At 39.0% G+C, this 25,975-nt stretch overlaps 1 protein-coding gene and 1 long non-coding RNA gene across 5 annotated transcripts in view; both read left to right on the forward strand.

Annotated features, from left to right (window-relative positions):
- Positions 1 to 11,458, forward strand: part of LOC135306817 (uncharacterized) — a 44,301-nt gene extending 32,843 nt beyond the window's left edge. The window contains exon 3 of the long non-coding RNA XR_010367582.1: positions 11,449 to 11,458. This is a non-coding gene — a long non-coding RNA (uncharacterized LOC135306817). The remainder of the gene's footprint in view (positions 1 to 11,448) is intronic.
- The window catches only part of VTI1A (vesicle transport through interaction with t-SNAREs 1A), a 256,745-nt gene that overhangs the window by 126,942 nt on the left and 103,828 nt on the right, over positions 1 to 25,975 (forward strand). The gene's annotated exons all lie outside the window — the stretch shown is intronic.

Consider the following 25,975-nt stretch of genomic DNA (forward strand, 5'->3'; position numbering starts at 1 on the left):
CCAGAGATGAAGACTTCTAAGCCAGTCTGGAAATATCAACTTGTGCTGAAATGTTTTCTCTCAAGTGTAGGTTTAGGCAGACAAAGCTGGATAAGTCCATTAGCATTGCCTTGGATGGTCCAGCAGCTGAACTGCGTGGCTCTCAACAAGGACTTTGTTTTACGGGACAGAATTGTGGCTGCTGTGAGCGTCAGCCCTGTGCTTGCCAGAGCAGAACAGACAAAGCAAATATAGCAGAGCTTGAGTCCTGATTGAGGCAGGACAGGTCTCATGGATAGGGAACTCTTTTGGGTTGCTAAAGTTTCATCAGAAATATTTAATTCCTGGCTCTGGCACAGTGCTAGGCTCTAGGCTGGCCAAACCCCTTGTCTCCATTTCCAATCCAGCTGAACAAGACAGTGACACTTGTCTTCCCATGGGAAGGCTATTGAGACCTTTGGCTGAAATTCACCCTGCAAAGCATGGGTGTGAAACTGCTCATGTGCTGATATGTGAAGTTGGCTGTTTGGCCCTTAGCCAGACGTGCACATAAGTCCCTTTGGAGGCAGCAGGACTTAAACATATGCTGGAGTTTAAGCATGTGCTGAAATGCCTTTTAAATGCAGTTCTTTGTGACTAATGATACTTGTGTGGTAGGATGATTGCTATCATGATCTTGGATATTTATGAGATTGCTTTCTTTCCCATTAAAAAAAAAAAGTTTATGTGGCTCTACACTTACTAAAATGGTATTTTAATGAAGGGGGGTTTTGTATCTATAGTAAAGGCATGGGTTGTATAGGTTTAGGCTTTTATAAGTCTTCTTGAAGGGAGAATGGCAAAGGGGAAGAAGAAATCTAATTGAAGTACTGTCTGTTTGGGGGCTGAAAAGGAACCATTGCATTGCATAATATGCAAAACTAACTCAGAAAAAATGAACTTACTGGTATTACTAGAAGCAGGTTAAAAAGTTCGTTATAGAAGCTGAGCTTTATGAATAGGAGTGAATTCTAAGCCAAGGTCTCTGAAATGCCAATTACAGTCACTTAAGTACATGGGGGCAAGCTGGGCTTTAGCTGGGAGAGTTAATGAGCAATTTCATAACGTGCTATATATCACTTTAAGAAGACATGATAAATTGCCTCTAATGGTATTGTGTGTATAAGTGGGAGCTGGTTTTGCTCTGTGTTCAGTTCTGGTGATTGGGTGGTACACCTGGAAAGACTTGTATTTTAATGGGCCCTTTTTAGCACTTTTGCACCTCGTATGTTCTGGATTATGTATGATTGATGGCCTTGAATGTATGGGAAGGAAAGATATGTAGATCTTAATGCTTTTAAACCATTTGTTTTCCAGTCTCTGTAAAAGGCCTCTCTGTTTTCTGGGTAATGGTTTATACTTCTCAAGTAAACAGAGGTATGGTTCTGGGACTTTGGCTTTTAACACTATAAATCCAGTGGGGTTTTATAGAAGGGTCATTCAGTTTACAATGCACTTAAGAAAAGATAGCTGTTTTCATACTAGTCATTAAAGACAAATAAGTAGGTGGTTTGGTAGATAATTTGATGCATGAAGTAGATTTTTAAAAAAATACCAAACCAGAGTTTGCTGGGCATTCATTTAGTTCATATTTCATATGATGAGTAAAATCATTCCCTGCCCTGGGTCACATGAATGTCTTCACAGTCAGAACCTTTCTGACTCCCTCCTTCTCTGGCTGGACCCCATCCATGCTTTCTTTGCCCAAAGGGGTTGCTGCTGTTGAGCAGCATTAAATCATTCTCCTCTCCCCCTCTAACCTAGGGAGAGACAGACTCAAACTGGAAAATAAAGCCAAGCTGTCCATGTGGAATGCAGCCCTTGGCTGCAGGCTGGCCTGGCTGTGGGGTTCCTTCTGTGCCCTCCACAGACATGGGAAGAGGGGACTCTGGCATTAGTTAGCATTGATTCTTGGGCAGGATTAGTGTTATGCTGTTGCTTGTTTTCAAGCATCTGCACGAGCTTCAAGCGTGGCACAGTCTGCTTCTTGTGTGTGCAAAATCTGGTTCTGGGGCAGAGCATGGTGCTGAAGTGCTGGGATGAGCATCTCCTGCAGCTCCTTCCATGGGAAGGTCCTGAAACCTTTTGCCCTTCAAATCCTTAGGCAGATTTTGAGCTGTGTTAGCAGGAGAAGTACAAACTAACTTACACTGCTGTGTGGTTTTATTAATACTGTGGTGTTGAAAGGCAAGTGCATTAACCCCTGCTGCCCCATGCTTTAATGTATTTCTAATTACCACTCTTTCCCTGTGCTTTGTCATTAGTACCTGAATTTTTCAGTTTGTGTCTTCTACAGATTTGTGGTGATCCCCAGCATTATCTGTAAAGCAATGCCTCCTCTTGGCTGGATTCCTGGTCTCTATTAGTAAAATAAAATCGGAAGTGAGTAAATAATGTAGTATTTCTTACCTGTTCTGTACAGGCTAGAACTGAACGTGCACAGATGAGATGTAAAGATCCACAGGGCTTCCATCATTGTCTTAAGCATTTAATGGATGTGTTGCTCAGGGGCTGGACTGTTATGCTGTAGAATAATAAAGCATAGCTTAACCTGTTTTTCTCAGTTTCACGTCCCTATGTCTTTCACTGTCAAGTGGAAAGTTCAACTGGGGAAAGAGATCAGATGACTTTACAATGCTTTTGCATTTTAAATGCTTGCTTGTTAAAACTAAATTTCTGACTAATTGCACTAAGGTAATTTGCACCTGCCTCCAACAGCTTCTTATACTTAGTTCCCATTCTTTGCAGGTATTTAATAAAAAATTAATAAGATGAGGCTGCTGTGTGTTAGGTATGGTGGGTCAGGGTCATGGAGGCAGGTGGGTGTCCAGTGAGCAGCACCAGGAGTTATGTGCCTCTGCAGCATCGTGACCTGATCCCACAGCACAAACCCAGCGCGAGAGGCAACCCCTGTTCCCAATATTAACAATGCCACCAGGCAAGAGAGAGAAATCATGAGCTCCATGTTATGAAGGACATCATTAAATTACTTTCTCAGATGTACATTGGAGCAAGGAGCAAAACCCAGTTCTTCTAATCCAGAGGCAGCACAAGACCAGCTTTTCTGGTGGCAGAGGATTTTGTGCCAACTTGTAAAATTATTTGTTGAAAACATATTTTAAGCTACCATATGTGTATAGAATCTGTATTAATTTGAAACTGAGGTAACTAAACCACTAGAGTCACATGAATAGAAATTAAGGTGTGCAGATGATGTACTCTACCAATTTTTTGCTTTCGTGATATTTATGTTTAAAGTGCAGTTCTACTACCTGTGTATGATTAACTGCCAAGTATAGATGCCCACCTTAGCTTTCTTCTGTAGTACTATTGACAATGCTTTGGAAATAAAAGGCAATTTTTTTCTTCAAGGTTGAAATATTTGTGTTGCATAAGATAGCACAGCTGGTGTTTCTCTAGTATATTATTTTTCATGTTTTTTAGTATGCTGATGCAATGGAGGAATATTCATCTGCAAATTAAATTATATCAGGATAGGATAGTGGTCATTTAGGATATAGATAGTGGTCATTGCAAAAGTAAAAAACTTAAAATTGCTACAATGAAAACTTAGTTTAAAAAAAGTCAGCAGCGTACTCTTAACTGAGAAAAAAAATGTTGCCCAGCCCTTTTTGTGTGCAAAGAGGTTTCCTTTCATGAAAAGTAATAGAGATTTGAAGAAGCAAATAGTGGAAGTGCATTTGAAATAGCAGTTATTGTCTCTTGGACTGTTTTGGGGAATTTTGTTTGGTTTTGTCAAGATTTGAGACTGCACTGGAGTACTATTACTTCTTCAATAAAAATGGTTGCAAAAAGGCACAATAAATTTGTTCTAAATATTGTTCTTTAAATATTGTCTTTAGTAGGTAAAAAGCTGGATAGAAATGCTTTTGAACAATCTAAACTCTCTCAATATAAATATTGTAAGTGATAGATGCTTTAGTCAAATGTTCATACATGTTGCAGTCATATTCAAAAGTGTAGCTGATTTTGTGATACCTGGCTCTTAAATCCTACATGTGGGCTTTTTAGTGCAAAAAAATCTCCTTTATCCTGCCCCAAGTATTTTGAGATCAATATGCTTGTGCTTTTTTTTCAAAATAATGTATCTAACCTATGTAGTATTTAGGTGGGATGTCTCATTTGCTTCTGGCAATTTATCCTCAACATGCCTATGTCCAGGGATATTGTTATCTCAGTTAGGGTTTGAGCTCAGTTTGGATGGTGCCTGGAAATCTGGATATCCCAGATTTCATAGGCACACATGAGCATCCTCTGCCAGCCCAAAAACCCTTATGTGGAAAACAGAATAATGGTTTATGGAAATGGATAATGTCTTTATGGTGTTGAAGCTGAGCCTCGTGAGCCCAGAAGGGACTGACAGTGTGGAAGAAGGGCTGTGAAACCTCAGGCTGATGTGGGGTCGATGTTTGCTCAGATCCCAGCAGCGTGGGCTGCTGAAGATCAGGTAAAAGCAGCCCAGAGTGACCTCCCCAGGGCCAGGCTGTGCCTTGCCTCCAGAGACAGAACTGAACCCAGCTCTCCTGTCTCAGCTGCACTAAATCAGTTCTTTTTTTCTGTAGGTTTAAGCACACACTCTGTACCACAGTTAAGCACAGTGAGAAATCTTTAGGAGGGAAAAAAAAAGCCTAGGAGCTAGCTTAGGAAGGAGAAAGAAGCAAGACAGACAACTTGCAATCCAGCCTTCATATGAAAGTTGCCCCAGGCAATTTTGTTATGTCCAGGGAAGCATATGATATTCATTGCATGGACCCATCATTAATGCTGACTCTCTGGGAACCTGTCTTATGTTGTTTCCACTTGGGACAGGTTAGCTAGAAAATTGATCCGATTTTATTAGAGAGTCATTTTCTTTTCTGTCTGGCAGTGGTCTCTGAAAAGATGTTTTGGCTTTTTAACACTAGGTGATTGCTGTAATAGGATCTCAGAAGTCCAGTGTCCAAACTGAGTCTCATACATAAAACTACTTTTTTTTTGACACTATAGACAGCTTAAAATAAAGCTCAAAGAATCAGTCCCCATTTATGCTGCAGGTAGAACCACTGTTTTTATTCACATCCCTTTAATTAAACATAGCATACAATTACATTTACAGACAGTTAATTAGACACCTTTTTTAATACATTTAATTGTAAACAAATGGTGAAATTCAGTGTATGGTTCACAATTTCTCACAGTTGGCCACTTTGCTGAGCCTTTGATGAAATCACCATTTTCAGTGGTAGTAAATACTCTCTTATTCTCAGTGCTTTCTCTGCCTTGATGGGATCTATCTTGCATCCAGACTGAACAAGTTTTGAACAAAAAATAAAAATAAAGTAATAAGAAAAAGAAATCCCACCACTCTTCTAGTTTGGGGGAGTAAGGCCTGTGTGTAATAAGGAAGCAACTTTATTTTGCTTAAAGGTTTTTTTGAAAATTCCCACTTTGCGGCCTATTGATCAAAGGATGGTGGTTTAGTCAGTCTGATGGCTTAGAGGGATAAGATCTGTGAGAAAGAATCTTGCCTCTGACTGACTTTATTGTGTAGGCAGTAGGGGATTCCTTCTAGTGGGTTTAAAAAAAAAAAAGAAACATAAAATTTGTCTTTTGGAGAAGCGATAGTGAAAAATGGATTTTAGGATGGAACAGGTAGAGGTGAAGACTGTAAAAACATTCTCAGAACATGTTTCTTTAAAATTATCTGCCGACAAACCTTTGTAACACTAACCTGATACTCCCCCAGCCCAGCAGCTGGGGCCAGGTGTTCCTTGGTGGTGTGAGCAGAAGCCACTGCCCACGGGGGGATGGCAGGATGGAGCCCAGGGTGAGCCCAGATCTGGGGTGGGCTCACGTGAAAGCTCTGTCCAGGAGGAGAACTTGCAGCCTGAAGCTGTTTGTCCTGGTGGTTTAGCAGGGTGGGGGCAACTGCCCAGAGCACTGAGGGAAAGGAAGGCAGGAGCATCTGTAACATCTGTGCCTGTTACAGATGTGCCGGGCAGAGCACGGGGTGATGTGCTGAGCAGGGAGCCTTGGCATGTTCTTGCAGTCACCCCTGGGATCCTGAGGGGATTAATGAACCAAAAAGAAGGTGTGGGAAGAGTAAGGATGGTATTCCTTAACACAGGAATTGTGTTGCCCACAGCCTGCTCCTTAAGGTTGACTCAGTTTGAGAATTCAGGGCTCAGATCCCTGTTGCAAAGCATTGTACTGAGCTATGGCTTATGATCTGCCTTAAATAATTACAAATGGGTGTGGTTTTATTTTGATTAACTAATTAAATAAATTTAAACGTTGTTCAAATGGATTGCACATTTCTAGCTTCAAATTTTGCACCAGTTGAACTTGGAACTATTTTTGGTAACTAAAGGCAACATCTTGATTTTCAGAAACTTCCTTGGGGAATGATCTTAGAACTGTCTTTTCTGCCCTAAGTCCCTCTCTGGTTGCACAGAAATCTAGCAAAGATCCTGCATATGTGTGAGGTTTCATTCCTTTTCAAAAATTCTTACTTTTTTTATCTTAATATGAGATGGGCTAGAGGAAATTGTAATCAATGTTTGCTACACAGTACTTGGGACATGACAAAGATTTTGTGTCATATAAAGTGCCAAATCAGATGCTACACTTCTTCCTCCAAGACTTTAGTTTCTACAGGGCATATCTGAACTAATTATTTGTAAAGGTGATGGGCCAGCACTTTGAGCCACTGTGTGTTCCTGACTCCTGCCTCCCTTGTGCTGAGGAGGTGGCACCTGGAGACAGGCAGAGCTCTGCCTAAGCAAGCCAGGCTCAGCGGAAACTGGCTGCAGCTCCCCAGCTGTGATGAAGTTATTCTGAAGTGTAAAATTATGCTTGAACCTGCTTTAAAATAATCATGTCCTGAAATAATATGAATTAACACTGTTTTAAAGAGTTGAGCATTATAATTTGTATTTACTATGGAAGATTTTTCTATCTTGCAAATTATTTTAAATGTTTCCCAGGTTAGAGAACACATTGGTGATATTTTCTTGTTTTGTTTTGATTACTGCCTTAAAGCATAGAACACGCACATCACCTCCCGTAATTCATGATCTGCCATAAGCAGGTGTTTAGCTAAATTTCCATCTTTGGTTGGTTGACTTTTTTGGTTTGTTGTGTTTTTAAGAACAAGGAAAGCTATACTGTGTGTGTGCATTATAATCACTATCTGTTTGTCCTTTCTGCCTACCACCTTCCTTCAGCCCTTTGAATATTCCTAATCTATTTTATGAAAGAATCCAGCACTTTACTTGCCCTTGAGCATGTAGCATACGTTCACAGCAAAGGCATGTGAATGACCCTGTGGAGATCCTTTCTGTGACTTCTCTTTTGCAATCCCATCTGCACTCTCACAGAACATGGCCAGAAATGGAAAATTGCAGCAGTGTGGTGGTGACCTGCAGCTTTGGTGTGATACAGAGCCAGCTATAGTGGGCTGTAAAATATGAATTTGTGTTTCAGATGGTCCTCCCTCCTTCCTCTTTTGTCAGTTTACTTGCAAAAAGGCAATGCAATACTATAGGCAGGGTTTCCAGTCAGTCTTGTATGCCAGTCAGCACCAGAATTTTAGCTTTTTATTCCTCTAGGCAAGCAGCTCACTGTGCAGCATTATTTTCCCACTGCAGTTATCCATTAGCTTAAGACTTTCATAACCCAGGAGGACACTTAAATCTCTCTTCAATCATTATGCCTCTGAACACTTTCCCCTAATGTCTTGGCTTTCTTTTGGAATCTTTTGTCTTACAATTTTTATCCTGCGTTTACCTGCATTGAATTGCATTTGCCATTGTACAGGAATTTTCCTGAGTTGCTGCAACCCTGTTCATTCTTGATGGTTAAGGTGGTGCTCTGTGGGGAGAGGGAGAGGTGAGTGCTGTGCTCCTCAGCCATCTGTCAGGTGCAGAGAGCTCTGAATGTGGGGCACCTCAGCTTTCCAAGGGTCCCCGTGTGTGCCTCAGTTCAATACAAGCGGGGACCCCCAAGGCTTTGGGACCTGAGTGCTGCCCAGCCACACTCACCTTCATTTTTGTGTCCTGCCACCACAGACTTCCTCGCTCCTTGGCGAGGGAGCACTGCTGCAGCAGGAGCCAGCCTGGACATGGACAGATCCAGCAGGAAAGGGAAGCAGTGAGGGCAGTGCCAGCAGGGCACTGGGAGCAGCTGCACCACAGGGCTCTGCCCGGCTCCCCAGCACAGATGTTGACCTGAAAACACGTTCAGAAATTGTCATTAAAGTCATGTGGATTTGCTTATGCGTAATCTTTTTTTAAAACAACAAAACAGTTTGTGCTGTCTGCAGGACTCATAGGAGCCAGCTATTTCAGAGTGTTATTTACTTTTGTGATGTTTATCTTTCGCCCACTGGTGGGTGTGAACATCACTGCTTTTAGTGTGCAAAGCAATGACCTAGGACTATTTTTGCATCAGACTTTTTTTTTGCCATTTTAGTTTACACAGGCTTGTCTTTTAAGGATCTCTCAGACCTAAAAAAACAATGTAGCATAATCTGGTGCTTTACAGTTAAGAAGAGGAAAATAAAACACCCCATGTTTTTCATTTCAGAATTAAGTACTGTGGGAAGTAACCAATGAATGTAGCTACTTAAGGCATAAAGTATGAATGATTTTAAGTCTTTCATGCCAATCACATTTCTCTCCCATTTTTGATTAATGAGGCAATGTAGAAATAGAATAAACCTGGCATTTTCTATCAGAGATGAATTAAATGAAAACCTAACAATTCAGAGTAGCTTACTCATCTCTCTGTGAGTGTGGATACTACTTGACATGTTGTTTATATGTATCACCCTTTTCCTATGATTTATTGTTAATTGTTTAGCTTAAAATTATTTTCTTCTTCCTCTCCCCTCAGCCAGGTAAGGGTTCCTATTGACTCTAATTCACTGATAAAGATATTTCACCTAATTAATACCTAAAATTATTGCACAGCCACCATGCCTTAGTCTTCTTAGATGAATGAAATTTTATTTGTGTTTATTTTTTTATTAAAAAGTAAATTGATACTCATTAAAAGCTTGTTTACTTCCTGACCCCTTATTTGAAGGGCATATGATTGTGACATCTTTAAATATGCAAGTGTAATAAGAAACTTAAATGCTGTGCATAAGGATAAAGACATCCTCAGCTAATATAACTTGGCCTCTGACCTGCAGAGTAGAAAGTCAGAATCGAGTTCTTTGTCTGGTGCAGCACTGGCAGCCAGCCTCGAGATTGGAAGGATGTGCCTGCTGAGTGAAAGTTCCTTGCGTATTGTGCTGTTTACCTAAGGGTTATATCCAAGACACTCTCTGAACAGCTTGGCTGGTTATTGAAAAATGCCTTATAGTAACTCCCAGCCTAAGTTGATCGATATTAGTGCACAGCTTTACATGGGAAGGAGGGAGCTATTTAAACATTGAGAGCCTCCGGGATAACTGCGAATGAAAAAATAATGCAGAACAAATATGTTGAAGGGTTCAAGAGAGAAGACTATCTTGTCTCTGTGCAGGGAAAAAAAAAAAAGTTGTTAAATTGCAGCAGAAAAACCATTTGAATTCACTATTAATAAAGTGAAGGTGGATTTTTCCCTAGGCCAAAAAGAGCGGGGGGGAAATCAAACCCAACAAAATGTAGTGCTCTTTAATGTGGAGAGAAGTTAAGAATCATCTAAACACATCCTCCCATAGAATGCTTGCTTTCACTGCAAGTCTCTGAGCTGTTCTTGGTCTGTGGTCTGTACTAAGCTCCTACCCCTGCAGCTCTGGGCCCCAGCTTAGCCTTGCTTCCCTGGCCAAGGAGGCAAAATTCAAAGGTACTGACTTCTGTACCAGGAATACTAGAAAAAGAAAACCCCACTTCTTTCAACATTTTAGAAGAACATGGAGGAAGAATGTGGAGTGTAAGATTTCTAGCACCCGAGAATGATGCCTTTTTTCCACTTCTTGAACATGGAAAAATTACAAGCTAAATGTTCCAATGTTCTAGCCTAAGAAACTGGAAATCAGGAGATATACCTTTGTCTCACTAATTTATTCTGACTTTTGGAGGAGCCATAACATTCCCAGATCTCCATTCCTGATCGGTAAATGACAACTCTTTGACTTTGTCAGTTCAGAATGAAATCATCAGTCTCCAGTGTTGGCATTCACCTGATGGTTGACAAGATAGAGAAGGACACAATAGGAGCTGGTGGGAAAATCCTGGCAGGAGGACAATAGCAGAAGGGAAGAAATGGGATTGTGTCATGGAAAATAGGAAATAGGTTGATTTCTTTCACAGAGTAAGAAGGAAGATGAAAACTTAATTTCCAGTGGAGGGACATGGGAACTATTGGCTTGCTGAAAGATCTTTGGACACTTGGAGTGAAAATTGTGATGTGCCTGTAAAGCCTTGTGGGGAAAAATCCATCCTGGTATGTGTGGTTAAAACAATTCAGGCAGAAGAGGCTTCAAGTACAGAGCCAAACAGGATGGAAACAGGATAGATCCCTTTAGTAGATCAGTTGGTGCTAGTTTCCAAAATATAAAGAAGTTTGGAGTACTTGGCATCCATTTTTATCAGTTGTTTGGCACATGTGTGCTAAGGAGCAGACTGAACTTCCATCTGCACTGAGGGCAAGATGGAAAAGTCATCAATGTGTAACTCACTGTTGCTTTAACTGTTTTCTGCCCTTTTTCAGCTGGTTTTGTGGCTGGTAGGAGATTACTGGGGAAGAAACGATGACTCTTCATATGAATGCTTTTAAATATAATTCCAGTATAACATTGCTCACTGTGCCATGCAGAAATTACACTTTTGTAGGAAAGGTGGAGCTCTAAGAACAGTCATGGATCGTGTCTGACTGCTGCACCACGATGCAGGAGTTCTTCAGGGCCCAGGAAGGGGTGGATCCAGTTCCTGACTGTGCTAAGCAACAACACCGACTGCTGCCCCTGACTTGGGAAATGTATTTTAAGAAGTCTCACAAGTGCAGCACGGAACTGTAATTTTGCTTTGTGACTCATGCTGAGATACAGTCCTTGCATGTCATTTTGTCTGGGCACCTAATAAAGCTCAGGCCACACCTGTTTATGGATGCAGCAAAATGGCAGGGAGCTTATTTTTATACCATTGATTCTGATGAATGCCACTTATAATCAACACCTCCATGAGGAACTGGCTTGTGTGCAGAAATGCTCTTTAATTGAAGGGTGCACTTCAGCAGCACAATGTGGTCCCAGCGTGTTTATCTCATGAAAGCCAGAACCATTACAGTTATAGAATATCAAATGCCTTGGATGGATCATATTTATTTTATGACTTCTATGAACACACATATATATATGTATATATATGACTTTCAAGATCACTCTTGTTTGTGAAAAGTGAAATGTGGTCACTTTAGAATGACAGAATTTATTCCATGTAGGGACCATATGACAATTTTGGGAAGCATTCCTGTCCTGAAGAACACACAGGTCACCACGCTTTTCTGGTGAGACAGAGAAATGACTTGTAAGAAGCTGTTAGGTTAATTACTGTTTAGAAAAGGGTATTAAATTCAAAGAAGTGTGCAGCACTTTGTTGACAGAATGATGGTTGTTGACAGATTAAAACAACAAAAATATTTTGGAAATTATCCTTCTCCCTTCTTTTTAAATAACACAGCAAATTGGACCTGTGAATTTTGACAATGGCTTTTGAGCTGGCAATTGAAATGTGCATGAAATCAAGCTATATTTTAATGCATCAGTTTAAATTAAAAATTAAGAATTTTAGAAATCAGTGATAGAGCTCTATGGGATGGTCACTTCTGGTTTTTTTCCAGGCTGTGACATGGAACTTAGAGGGTGCTTGCAGACTGTTTTGTCCAGAGCACCTTATTTTCAAACTGAGCTCTACTCAGTTAGATCAGCATCACATTTTTAGTGCTCAGTGCTCACAAATGCATCTTCAGCCCTCTATTTACTCAATTACTGTTGTCAGCATTTTTGTCTAAATATTTTGGTTTGTTTTCTGGCAGAGCAGTTTCCCCCCCAGCAGCAGAGGTACGTGGAGTGCTTGCAGAGCACGCCGTGTGTGCACCCAGCACATCATGGCCAACATAGAGCTTATGGTCATCAATCATTTGATTGTTCTTTAAACACTGTTTTAACAGGCATTCGTTGTATAAATGGATCAGGTTATTGACCTTTGCCAGCAATTGCTTGCTACATGTCATCATGGCTTAATGACATTATCAAGGAACATATTCTGTATTGTAGATACTTTAAAGGGCTCATGCATTGTCTCTCACTAGGACACATGGCTGGCTAAAGTATCTTGAATTAGCAAGTTATTTGATGTCATTATTAAAATATGCAGAGCATTTTCAGCTACTTATGGAATAGGAGCGTGAAATACTTCTCTTTTCTACAAAAGCAAAGCCCAGGGAGAAGAGTTATTTGTCATATTGGAATACTTGTTTTGAAATCCTGCTTCTTTTTTCCTTTACAATTTAATCTTCTATCTAGAATAGAGTGGTGCAGACCTTTGAATATCCTTTGAAAATTGGTTGACTGGTCGGCAGAGCTCCAGCTGCAACTCCTCCATGTCTAGGAATACTATAGATCTAATTGGCACTATTAAATCATTACAGCACATAATAGATGGAACTTCTGACTAAATCAACTGTGTTCTTAATGATGATAAGAGTTTTTAAATTAGAATAGATGCAACATTCTTTATTTATTTCTATGGTGTAGGGAGGTTATTAACTGTAATGCCTGATCAATTTAAAAGAGGGAAAGTAGCCAGTATGCTATAAATTCTCTATTCTGGTTAAAATTTAAGGGGGTACTGAATTTTCAAATCACAAACTGTGAAACTAAACTATTCAATTGACTCTTTGTAAGTTTTTCCACTATGTGGATCTACAGTGGCTTCTGTAGCTCCTCATCTTACAGTCTTAAAGGTGATTTTCTCTCCAACAGAAAGAATATGCTTGTCACACAAATTGGACACTCTTGTAATTCTAGTTTTTCTTGACTGTTGCATTAAATTTCAGATTCTGCATGAACCAGAGGGTTCTTGAAGCTTAAACATTTGTATTAATCAATAATTTTCATGCCATTGCTAGAAAATAATTAAGTAGCATTACTTTCATTTTATAGTGGAGAGAGACTCCGGCATGTTGGTAGCCTAGCTGTAGCCAAAATTCAGATGTTACTCTCCTGTTGTGTAGTAGTTTCTCTTATAATCCAGAAAAACCTTTTTTTGTAATGTAAGGATCTTGCTGTTGTAATAATTAGTCAACCTAGTCTTGGTCTTTGCTTTTCCTCGCTGGTTGTCTGAGACCCTGTTCTTGAGTATCCCAGATTCACTTCCTAAATTGTCTTCATGTTTCAGTCAGTTCTTTAAACTTTGTCTTGCTTTCCTTTCCATTGCCACAGCAAAATATCTTCTTGTGTCTTTTAATTTTAATGGTGCTTATTACCAAGTTGTCCTTATGCTTATTAACAGCTTTCTGGTGAAAAGCTGGAATATAAATTTTATATAATTATGGTCTTGTAGAAAAGTGGGAGTAAGGTCAGAATAGTGAATTCTTACCCTTCTGACTTCTGGTGACATCCTTCTTTTGTCAGCTTCTGAGCTGAAAAAAAAAATGGTAATAAGACTTTTTACTCCTGGACATACTGTAGAGATCTCTGTATTAATAGCTACCCCACATTTCGTAGATTTTAAGATCTAGGAGGAGAACAATAAGTATTTTTCAAGGTGTTCTGCACTGAGGCCATAGAAATGCAATAGTTAATTTTGGAATAGAGAAAGTATTCCTACCATAGACTGTAAACCAGGTGTAGCTTCAAGGGGGTGGGGGAGACAACAAGCAGGTATAAAACTGGTTCAGGGGAGGAGAATCAGGACATGAAAGCACTATTTGAGAGTTTCTTCTAAGTAAATCTCCTCACAGCAGTCCCCAGTTCTTTTCGCCAGGGTTACATTTGATTGCTGGCTTTGACAGCTCACTGCTGGCAGTAGGTTTCAAAAATGTCTAATCCAGCTGGATTGTTCTGTCTTCACATTTCCTTCCTACATCAAGAGTGTGTACTATTACAGAAAAAAAAAAAGAAACAAGGAGATAGGAAAAAATCCTGGTTGCTTCCATTATGGGATTTAAGATAAAACAGAAAATATAAACTTAATAATTAAAGCCATGAAGGCTGTGGTGATGTTTTGTTTTGTTTGGGGGGCAGGAGGAGAGAAAGCAAAAGCTCACAACGCATCCTTAACATCTTCAAGATAGATTCAGAGCTGTGATTTCAGCCCCGAGACCTAACAAACATCGCATACAGAGTGCAGTAAATGCAGTATTCATAAATGTATATGCTCTTTGTGACTTCATGTCAGCAGGGTTCTGTAGACCCTCATTTGTATCAAATAAACTTCAAATGGTAAAGAATACGTGCCAGCCAGGGACGAGCATCACTTTGAATTGTTCCTTGTGTATCGTTGCTGAAATGGGAAACATGGCTGGCTTCCTGTTTGTCAGGAGTGAAAAACAGGCACATCTTCTGTAATTATTAGTAATAGTGTCAATTTAATAAATTATTCACTCGTGACAACAAGATTTACATTCTGTTTGCTGATAGCTTGTGGGGGATAGTGTATGCTTTAGGAAGGTAAAACCTCACAGTAATGCAGTGTACATCATAAATCCCTGTGTCACACCTGCTCTGAAACACTCAAGGCAAGTGGTGCTAACTTGTTTCTTACTGTACCTTCCTCCTCCCCTGTGGATGATACTCTCACGGGCTCACTAGATTTTCTGCTATTGCTTACACATCTGGGACTAGACATTTAGAAGTTCAGCTAACACACAGGTGCATGGTTGTGCCTGAGATTTCCATGGACTGTGAAGAAATTATTATCCCTGGTATATCAATTGACAAGAGAAGCCAGACCAGAGATTGCAAGAGTGGGATGAGGTGATGAGCTGTTTATGCTCAGCTCCTTTCAGTCATGGCAGCATGGGAGAAAGTGCAGAAATGCTTGAGTAAAAATTTAACAGGTGAATGATATCTGAGCCGAGAGAGGAATTAATATGCTGATAGACAATGGGAGAAGTCAAACCATGAAGGGATTGGCTACAAAAGGAATGTAGCTATTGTTTCATATGCTGAACTGGGGAGAGACAGTGGCATGACGGAAAAAGACCAGTATGATAGTAAAAAACAGTGTTTGTAGCAAAGTTCTAGATTATTGTGGGTGTGGATTTTTTTGTCAAGGCTAAAACAAAAGTGTGTGATAATATAAATAAAGGGTGAGAGCTTAGAAGAGGGTTTTAGGAAAGGAGTGGCTGAGACCAGTCTGTTTCCTATTGATGTCATGCAGAAAGAATCAGAGAGCTTGCCCAAAATGCAATGATGGAAAAAAAAAGAACTGAGTAAAAAAAGCTGCTGAGGCTGGTAGAAAGGAAGACAATCATGTTGCAAGTCATGAGAATAGATGGTGTGGAGACATGTTGGGGGACAAGGAATTGCTGTGTTGTGTTGAATTTGAGTTGAAGGCTGAGGAGTGACAGAGAGCAGTGTAGCAGGGAGGGAAATCTGTCCTTTATTAAATAGTAACTGAGTTGGTGCATGAGATTTTTCCAGCCATAAATCAATTGCAGATCTGTGGAGGGGAATAGAAACCAAAGGCAGAGCCTTACACAGCCCTCCCAGAGTGGGCAGGAGCCTGGGTGCAGAGGGAGGAGGAGATTTCAAGGGGGAAAGCCTGACCAGTTGTGTCAAAGGCACATGTGAGCTTCCCTCACCCACCAGCTTCCCATCTGGGAAATTTCCCTATCCCTGCATCCATCCTAGTGTTTAGCTGGAGGAGCTGGCTCCCACCAGGTCAGTAGAAGCAAGCCTACACTGGTTTGGCCTGGGATTGTTTCCAAAACACTGATTTTCTCCTAGATTGTCTCAGGGTTAGGGGGATTCTGAGAGAAACCCCCAAGGCTCTCGTGATAGTTTGAAGTTGAACAAGAGACGCCAGAAAATTCTGATTGTTTGCTGTAAGATGTCCTAGTAACAGAAGCTAGGCAGCATGTGGGCATTGGCTTGTTTCAGTGGAATTCTAGTAGAAACATTATTTACCCCTGTTTTACAGACAAAGTAAATAGCATAAAAGAAATAGGATGACTTGCCAAAAAATCAAATAGGAGATCTGTGATCAGCTCATAGTCCCTTGCTTGTAAGTACTCTTTCTTTATTTCTTTGTAATTCAAAAGCAATTAAACCAATGAAAAGAAATAAAAGAAATTAAATAAAATAGACCCCAGCACGTCTTCAGCAATTCCTCTGCTAAAACTTGTGATATGGTGTGAAAGAGGTTGAAGCTTTCCTCCTTGATAATACATTAAATAATTATAAAATTTTTATTTCACCTTAAGTAGGAATAATATTTGATTGTCATTTAAACCAGTTCTTTAGAATCCCATAGTTTTACTCAAAATAATCCAAGAACATTTAATAAGTCTTAAAATATTCATAACACACGGAGATCATTACTCTTGAGACCTTTGTACAAAGCAGTGAAGTGTGTTAGACATATGGTAGAAACCTCTTAATTTCTTATTTCTTGCTATGATTATATGGAAGAAAGGAAAATTCTCTGTTCTTTTCCCCATTGCAATCTGCACGCCATTGTTTTATCTGTTGTGGGCCAAAGTCATCTCACACACATGTTCACTGAAGAGCATGGAGTTAATCAGCCTTGAATTTAGCTCTGTAAATATATGCACAATAACAATAAATTCAGTTTTCTGTACAGTATTTCAGATAACCAAAAAGAGGACACAATTTATTTCTATATCCCAGATGACATTAACAGCCCAAACTGTGTTGCATGACAGATGCTGGTACCTACCTTTTATATTATTGGTAATTATCTGAAGTCGTTAATTGCTGTGGCATTGAGTACTAAGAAAAAAATCAACCAACAATTGGTATGTCCTGCATTGGAAATGTATCCTAAATATCAGAAGCCCTGTCACAGTATTTAACTGTATGAAAGAGGATGAAAAATTTTGTTTTTATTAAATTTTGATGTGATTGTCTAAAGTCAAGTGGAACCTCCATGGATTAAATCTGAAATAAAACTGTGGTTACAGTATATGGGCATAATCCCCAGATCTGTTGTGGCAAAATGACAGTATAATGAGTAGAAGTTAAAATGTCCTCTGCTTTCAAATCCTCATGGTTGTCATTTGATTAAATAATAGTGCATTCTGTTTGATGTCTTGGCTTTATTATTCAGAAGCACTTCAGTATATGTGCCCTACCTTTGTATTATGTGCTCCTGGCAACCAGGTATCCATATAGGTTCTTATTTACACACCTGCAACAGATACACTGCACATTTAGCTTGCCTGTGTGCTGCTTGAATATGAAATTTTAATTATTCCTCTTAATTATGGTGCTTTCACCAAAAAGAGGAAAATCATTGGTCAGGTACAAAAAGAAACTGCTTTAGTATTTGAAGGAATTTGATAATTTTGTTGTAGTTCGTAGCTTGGCAGGTGGTAATAATGCTATGCCAGCACTGTCAAAATATGAAAATTAAAGTGACGATGGGTTTTAATGAAATCCATTTGACAAATATAATTAAGGTGTTTTAATATGAAGCCCTGTAATAAAGACTACCGGTGGACTCCCTGAGGTCCTGACTAATTGTGTAGATTGCTTTTAAGCTTTGAATAGTTTTATTGGATAATGAACTGTTAAGAAGTGTTAGATCTTTCTTAAGCAGAATTTGGTTTGAAAAAGAAGAGGAGAGACAGGCCTGAGGTGTGGCATTTTAAACATAATTAGAAGAGAGATTTAAGTTAACATCTTTGATCTTGCTGTCAGTTTTTGATTAGAGCTGTAAATGCTTTAATCAAGTGCAGTGTAGTCATTACATTTCTAACTGTTTTTAAACTGCGAAATTACTGAGACACTGACATCGGTTTAACACTTCTTGAGAATTTCCAGCAAAGTTATGTTTGTAAACTGGGTGTTTGCATTAAATTCTCATTCTGCAATAATTTAACAATTCAATAGATCATGGGATAATTATATTTTGTGTTCGAATAATCTAAAAACCCCTTATTAGATTAAATATAATGTTCTGTAGTTGAGGAGAGTGGGCCACTTCAGATTTCATTTTAAAAATAATTTCTAATCTTGTTTTTTTAAAAATTAAAATGGTATTCAAACCAGTAGTTGTAATGAAAATGAATATATAAGAAGCTAAGTGCAGTATTTAAATGCCTTCCATAGGAAAATGATTATTTTAATGTTACACAGTGTTTGACTAATGTGGATTCCTTCACACCCATCTTAGAGCCAGGGAAGCAGGCACAAGAATTTACCAGGGGTACAGCAGTGCCTGAGACAGTACTACAACTCTGTTCTCTCAAATTCCTATCTTGCAACATTAAAGATAGCTTGAAGACATTTCAGAAAGATAAATTTATTATATATTTTACTGGTGTCCAAAACAGCAGCAAAATGTGCAAAATGGCCATGGACTCAGGTCTGTAATGTCAGTGAGGATGTTGGGCTAGATGGTACCTGCCCATAGGTGGCATGACTTCATTTCAAATACAGAACCCAGCAGTCCAGGGCCCTTTCTCAAATCTGACCTTACCTCCCTGTGTTCTTGATCTTTGAGCATGACAGAAAATCCAGATATTTGTCTCTTTACTGTATGGGCTAAGGGCTGGTGGACAATGTTTTACTCGTAATTGTCTTCTAGAAATCAAGAATTAAGGTACAGCAAAGAAAAACATACTAAATCCATTCTGTCTGCAACATACAGACCATCCACACAAATAAACTCCAACAGTGGCCTGTTAGCAAGTCCCACAAATTTGTTAACGACATCCCACAGCAAACCACCTGGGCATGTCCTGCATGCTGAAAGTCTGGCAGACCAGGAGAGAGAGGAGATGGCACCCAAGCCTGGGACACCCCCACAGAGACTGTTCAGCTGCCAGCACTGCTCTGTGGCCCCTCCAGAGCCCATGTCTGTGCCAGCTGCAGTTCAGGGAGCACCCAGGAGCAAGCAGGAGCCTCCCTGCTAATCCTGACCCAAACCCTTGGGGACCCAGGACATTTCCAGTAGCTAGGGTGGCACTTGGAGCACTCCAGGCTGCTGCTTTGGGAGCATCCAAGCAGAAGCTGCTGCCCCATGCAGTAAACTGCTCTGTTCTGAAGCAGTTTGTGTTTAGAAATCTCCAGGTCTGCCCTAAATCAATTCATAGAGTGGTAGTCTAATGTACAGGTGCCAAAACGGTTGATAAGTGTTGCTGGGTTGCTCCATCAGAAGAAATCACACTTGTCATCTTAGGCACTTACTGAAAAATCAGGTTTTTCAACAATTTTTTCCTAGCAGGGATGCCTTAGAAACAAATTGTGCCTTTATGCAATAAAGGCCCCATGTAAGTCAACCTCTGAAACACCACCTGAAGAGCTTAACTTGATCCCTAAAATATGAGTCCGCTCTGAGGAGTGCGTCCATTATGGGTTAGTCTATTTTTCCATCTCAGCAATTTCCAGAAGAAATATCTTTGTTTTTCAAGTACAAGAACACAGACTTTTGAATTTATATTTTTTTTTAATTTATATTTATATATATATATATATATATACACATAGTGCTGCAAATTCAACCAGGATTTTAAAATTAGTCTGGATTCTTTCCCTTTTGTATACCTCCTGATAACACTGATTTGCAAGGCCATCAAGTATTTTTCATTGTTTCCTCTGAACCTTGCTGTGGGTTTAGTGAGGCAGTGGTTTTCTCAGCATTACTCTGTGTGTAATCAAAGGAAACATTGCAGATGGAAATAACTAGCACTTAGCTCATGTGTGTGAAAAAGCAGCAGAATCCATAGCTGCACTGGTCCTGCAGGGTAAAAAAAAAAAAAAAAAAAAAAAAAAAAAAGAGAGAAAAAAAAGAAAATAAAAACAAAGGAAAAATAGCTTGAGATGGAAAGCTGTAAGTGGAGGAAGACTGTAAGAAGTGTGCTGGGTAAGGAGCACTGAAATGTTTTTCTTGATGTTTTGTCCTTTTGGTGCAGGCTTTTTAATTGCTGTGTATTTCAAATGAAGATTCTAATTGATGGGTATAAATATCACAATGTAGAAAACCAAAATTCAAAACATAATAAAATGCACAATCTACTTAAGTTCATCACCAGACAAAAATAAAGCCAAGTGAGCATTTGCTTGCGATCCTTCCAGAGAATAAAGTTTTGGGGTAGAGCTGGAACTTGAACTGCAGTCAGCCCAGTAAGTTACAGACCCTGTCCCTTCCCTCTGTCCCCTTGTCCCTCCATCTCCAAGTAGCTGCTTCAGATCTCCAGAGTCGTGGTAGAAGAAACATTCTGCACCACGAAACTGTGGTGCATTGCACATCACATGGTTCTCTGGTTGTAAGTTGCTCAATAGATTCTCTAACATTGTCTTGAGAGGGGTTGTTCCTCTCCAAATTGCCACTTCTTTGGAGAGATACTGCATTTTCAAGGGAAAATGAATCTTCATTAGTAATTTGGTACTCATTTTTCTTCCTTTTAAAGGATTTTTTTTTAGTATTGGTAGAAACTTTGAACAATAACTTTCCTCAGAATTCTTTTTGTTATTATTTCTTATACTTTAGTACTTTCATCCTCCAACTTTACAATGCATTTCTTTTTAAGGCATTTAGATTTTGAAATATTCAGTTTGTGAAAAAAATGGGAAACATTGAAAGGATGAGCTAATTAATGTTTCTTCAGGCTATCCAAGGTACACTGTTGTGTTAGAGTTTTGCCCCATTTGTAATTTATGCCTGTTAAAGCTTTATTTTATCATCCATTACTGACTTCTAGGCTTCAGTTTGCACTTACTGGCTGTAACAAGCATTTCATTTTACATGGAGAAAAAATGGTTTTGGTCTCAGTTACTTTTTTACTGTACCTGAAAAAGAGAATGGGATTTGCAAATGATAAATGGGGAAGTTGACTAGCTAACTAATAAAGATTTGTCTTAATCAAGTATGATTTGTCAGAACAGGAGCGCACTGGGGTCAGGGCACACGCAATGAATAATACAGCATTCACTGGAGAGAAGGACCAGGCAAAAGGCCTCATAAATATGCTGCTATTACCCACTGCTAATTCGTATTCAAAGAGTGAGTTGCACTGAAGCCAGCTCTGAGGTTGCTGAGCTGTTCACCTGCTTCATGGGCTTCACCATGTTTAAGAAAGTTTATACATTTATATTTTTATATACACACACTGTTTACAGGGTGCTTTATTTATGCACAGACCGCTGCACTTTTTGGTCAATGTGTTTAGGCATTATTTATTAATCAGCTTCTAGGTTTGTTTTATTTTTCTAATGTCTGGGTGCTGTTTTATTTCTGGTTTTCGTTGTTTAAATATGAATGTGAATACAGTAGGACATAGTTCCATTCACATTTGAAATTAATTTCTGAACAGTGCAAGAAAGGTTAAAACACTCTTCAGCTGCATGGAAGTATTAGAGATCAAACAGGCACAGACTTCTTGTTCATATTGCCAGCTTTCCTGACTTTCTAATTGACCTGTAGATCCAAGATAAATCTGGTAAATCAGGATGCTGGGAGAAACCTGAACAAGCCCAAATGTAATTTTGTTTGATTCTGGCTTTACCTTCTGGTATAACTTTGCTTTTTGCTTCAAGGAGCCTTTTCTCAGATTGAAACAGTTGAAGGATATACTCTTCTCATGGGTCTACTGATGTCCAGATGTGCAAAACACTCTTGTTACTATTGATAAGTTTAAGCTACATAAATGGATCATAAAGAATAAGTTTGAAAAATTAGTAAATTCTTCCAGTGCTTACAGATTTAACTAGCAGTTTTTATTCTTCATCATTGCTCTACTTAAATGTCATATACTGTGGTATGTAGTGGTTATGTAGTTAAATAAGATTGAAAAATTCTCACTCCACTCTTCAATTTTAAAATATATTCTTCAATGAATATTCTTCATGAATTTCAAAACATTTTCATCTCCTTTAAAAACATAGTGTAACTTTTTTTTTCTGTTTGCTGGTTGGCTAATAGCCTGTCTCATCTATTTTGTGCTCACTCTATGTCTTGAAGTGCACTTGCTGCTTTAAGAATGGATCAGCTCTAGAAACAGGGCCAACTTTACAAGCCTCAGACTGCTCAGTGCAGGAGTTTAAGTTGCCAACTCTCTATCTGCACATTTTAAGTCTTTAAAATTACCAGTAATACAGAGTCCAGAGTAATTATTTGTACTGCTCTAAGTTTATAGCAAACTGGGTAGATGGTGGAGCACTTTTGATTAAATAATGATTATGAATACAGCCTTAGATGAACCAAAGATCACCATTGTGTCATCTCAGTGCTGTTTGGAGTCACAAGTTTAATTAAATGTCAGTTTGTGGCTCAAGTTTTAGAGGATGTATTTCCGCAACTTAATTTAGATGCAATCAGGATTTTTAATGCTCTCCCCTGCTAAATCACTTTCAGACAAGTTCAAGACTGGCAGTACTGCAATGAAGCATCGCCCATTCCTGCACCAAGCTCAGAGCGAGCAGGGGCTTCTTCCATCCTGGGAACACTTAAAAAGTAGCAAAAGTCACTGAGGGTTGGCTCCCAACTTTATGTACATTATTAGTGATTGAAAGGGGGGGTAGCAAGTTGTTTACTTATTGATGCACTAAGGAAAGATTTCTTTTTTGCCTTAGAACTTACTTGAAGGAAGAGGGTAGGGGAGGAAGATGCGATGGGAGGAATTTGGAGCAGACAAGCACTGCTGGGCTGGGGCATGGCAAGAACAATGGCCAGCCTGCAATGTAGACAAGTGCTCAGCAGAATCAAAGTCTGCCACCTCCTGTGAATGTTGCTGTGAGGATGTTAGTAAGGGAGCTCAGCTAGGTTGGTGATGGGAGTAGACAGAAAAAAAATACATCAGTTAGTGAGAAATGAGTTGTTTTTTACCAGCAGATTGATGTAAGTTAGGATTTCAGAAAAGGTATGAAACTTTAGAAATGGAAAAAGCAACTGGAGGTGAAGTTACTGGGTCTGTCATCTTTCTTCTTTCTTTATCCTATTTTCTTCTCATTTATGTGCCTTTTTTTTTTTTACTGGGGAAGGACAAACCAGGCCTGGACCATGGGAGGCGTTGGTTATGAAATGCTCCCAGTTTGTTCTTAAAGGCATGTGGCACCTTCCTCAAATATCTTTTCTTCTTTATTTTGAACAAAACACAAAGACTGAATTCTGATTAGGTGTTCTGGATGTTTTTCTTTCTGGCTTCTCTGACCTCAGTCTCAACGAACCCCTTTTGCTCTTGGCCAATAAAAATAATTTCATGAACATCCATTATAGCTTATAGGGAGACCTTTTCATTTGAAAAATGTTTGTATTTTTTACTTTGGTGGACATCTTGGACTTTGGAACTTTGGGAAGTATTTTTAGATGTTACTTGCCTCCACAGTAAGACTGGGCAACTTCTTTTATCCTCTCTTGCAACTGAACTTCTGACAGCTGTGGAAGTGTTGGATGTCCTTGGTGAATGCTGTGGGTTGTCAGTGCTCTTTCCACCTGTATGGCATTTGCTTCTGCTGAAGAAGCCAACTAATCACTATAAGAAGTAGCTAATTTTTATTTTATTGTGTTAATTGACCACTTAGCAGCATGGAGATTAACATCTTCATGGCAGATTCTTGAGGCATTTGAGTGAAACTCATGTTCCCCTATTCTGTTAATGCTCTACAAATTGTCTGTCCATTGGCTTATGGCTGTTACATTATCCTTCATTTATCTGTATTACCCTGTACTTGTTTTTTAATAACCTTAATGGTCTAAATACTTCTGTTTCTAATTATATCAGCTGTTCAATGTAAATATATGTCAGCTGTGAACTGGGGAATTTATTGGACTTTTACCTGTGTCCCTATACTTCAAGATATGTCATCACTTTCTTTATTAATTTTCTGCTGTCAGAAGCATAAGGTGTTTGACTCAACCCCGAATTCTTCAGCTCCTGCAACCTGTATTTTCCAAGTTTGTAAATCTGCTTGCTGTCACCTCTGAACAGTGAGCTTTTAACACTTTCTAGTATTTTTCCCAGACACTGCTGTTGATGATTTATCCTAGTCTCCTAAAATCAAAACTTTTAACCTGTCCAAAATGGAGTGGCTTTAGGGAAAAGAAAAAACAAAAAAAAAAAGCCCCAGCCTGTGTTTCAGCATAGTTTCCAAAAATCTTGTATAAGCTTTTGCTACATCTTCAGAGCATGTGATGTCTCTGTGCAAAGACCACACACAATTGCACTCCCCAAATGGCACTGCTCACTGGCAGGGCTGAGGATCTCAGGCTGGAACTGTTCCTCAATCCTACTCCTACACTGTATACTCAATACACAGTGGTTTTTGTAGTGTATTTCATGATTCTGTAGAACAGCCATCTTGATTTTTAACATGATCCTCTGCTTTTCCCAGTGCAAATTAATTTGTCTTTTCCAACCTCTAATTTCATAGCTCAGATGCCTGCATTGTATATATGATGAGATATAGCAAATCATATTTCCAGGCATCCTTTCTGTGATTTTGTTTGTTTTAAGCTCTTTTTTTTGTATTTTAAATCATATCAAGATATCTGCTGCATCTTATGATGTTTTTTTATGTACACACACACACACACATATATATACACACACACATATATATGCAAACACACAGGGTACACTTTGAGAGAAAAAGGGCTCTATAAACTATGTTGGATTATTTTGTTTTTCATATGAAAAGAAAAATGGGGAGTCTGTCTTCAAAATTCATAAAAGTGCGTGTTTGTTTATCCTAAAGCCTGGAGAGGCTCATTCTGTGTCATTCCTGTCTCTTGAGTAAAAATATTAGTCATTCTTAGGGCAAAAAAGTATTATTGACTTGAGTGATTAGAAAAAGCTCTTTCAGAATCAGTTTAGCTGATAAAGTACATAAATTCTTAAATGGCTGGAGGCAAAAAAAGTAAAAGAAACCTGTCAAGCACAACTTATTTTGCATCCTTGGTGTGTGCATAGGTATTAGAAATCAAACTCTGTGGACTACATATTAAATAATTACAATTTGTATGTATAAATACTGCATACAGGTTGCAAGCAAATTCAAAAGAAAGGGCTTATTCAGGAGTGCAAATCATTGCTAGAAGTGATCATTGTCTTTTGGGTTTATCTCAACGTGACTGTTGAAAGCCATGTGCCAATTTGTGCACACATGACGAGGGAAGTTAAGTTTGCATTTCTTATGTTTGGGAGGGGCTGGTGTTTTGTTTTGTTTTTTTTTTTTTTTAAGTGAGGAAAGTTGTATTCATCCTGTAATTAGTTTAAGTGTTTAATGATAAGAAATGTTATATTTTTCTTGCATAACATAGTCTAAAAGAACCAGGCACCATTTGTGTTGGACTCACAACATGGCATTTTTGAAGTGCTTGGCACTAAAGAGGATGATTTCCCATTCTTTGTTCAAAAAACCTTTAGGGCAAAATACATTTAGAGCTGTGGATTTTAGCATTCACCATTTAAGGATGATGCTTGTTAATATTATGTACTTTTTCAGAAATATTTTTTTCTGGCCATCACAGCATTGTTTAAGACTGAGATAATTGCTCTATCGAATATTCCTGCCCTCTGTCAGTACACAGATAATAATGTTGTAAATGCATTCACCCTTCTGCTTCTCACAGTTTAGCTGTAATTTTAAAACATAATTTTATGCATCTCTTTGGGAATTTCAGTTGGAAGAGGCAGCACCACTCAGTCTTTGGCAGGACTTGGGACTGCACCCTACTAAATATTGTCCGTACAAAACAACTGAAAGGTTGGCATAATCCCCAAATAATTGACGTTGTTAAGATTCTGTGGAAATAACACCATTAGTGGCAACAGGCAA

This window comes from Passer domesticus, chromosome 8 (assembly GCF_036417665.1).
Source record: "Passer domesticus isolate bPasDom1 chromosome 8, bPasDom1.hap1, whole genome shotgun sequence".
NCBI classification, from domain to species: Eukaryota; Metazoa; Chordata; class Aves; order Passeriformes; family Passeridae; genus Passer; species Passer domesticus.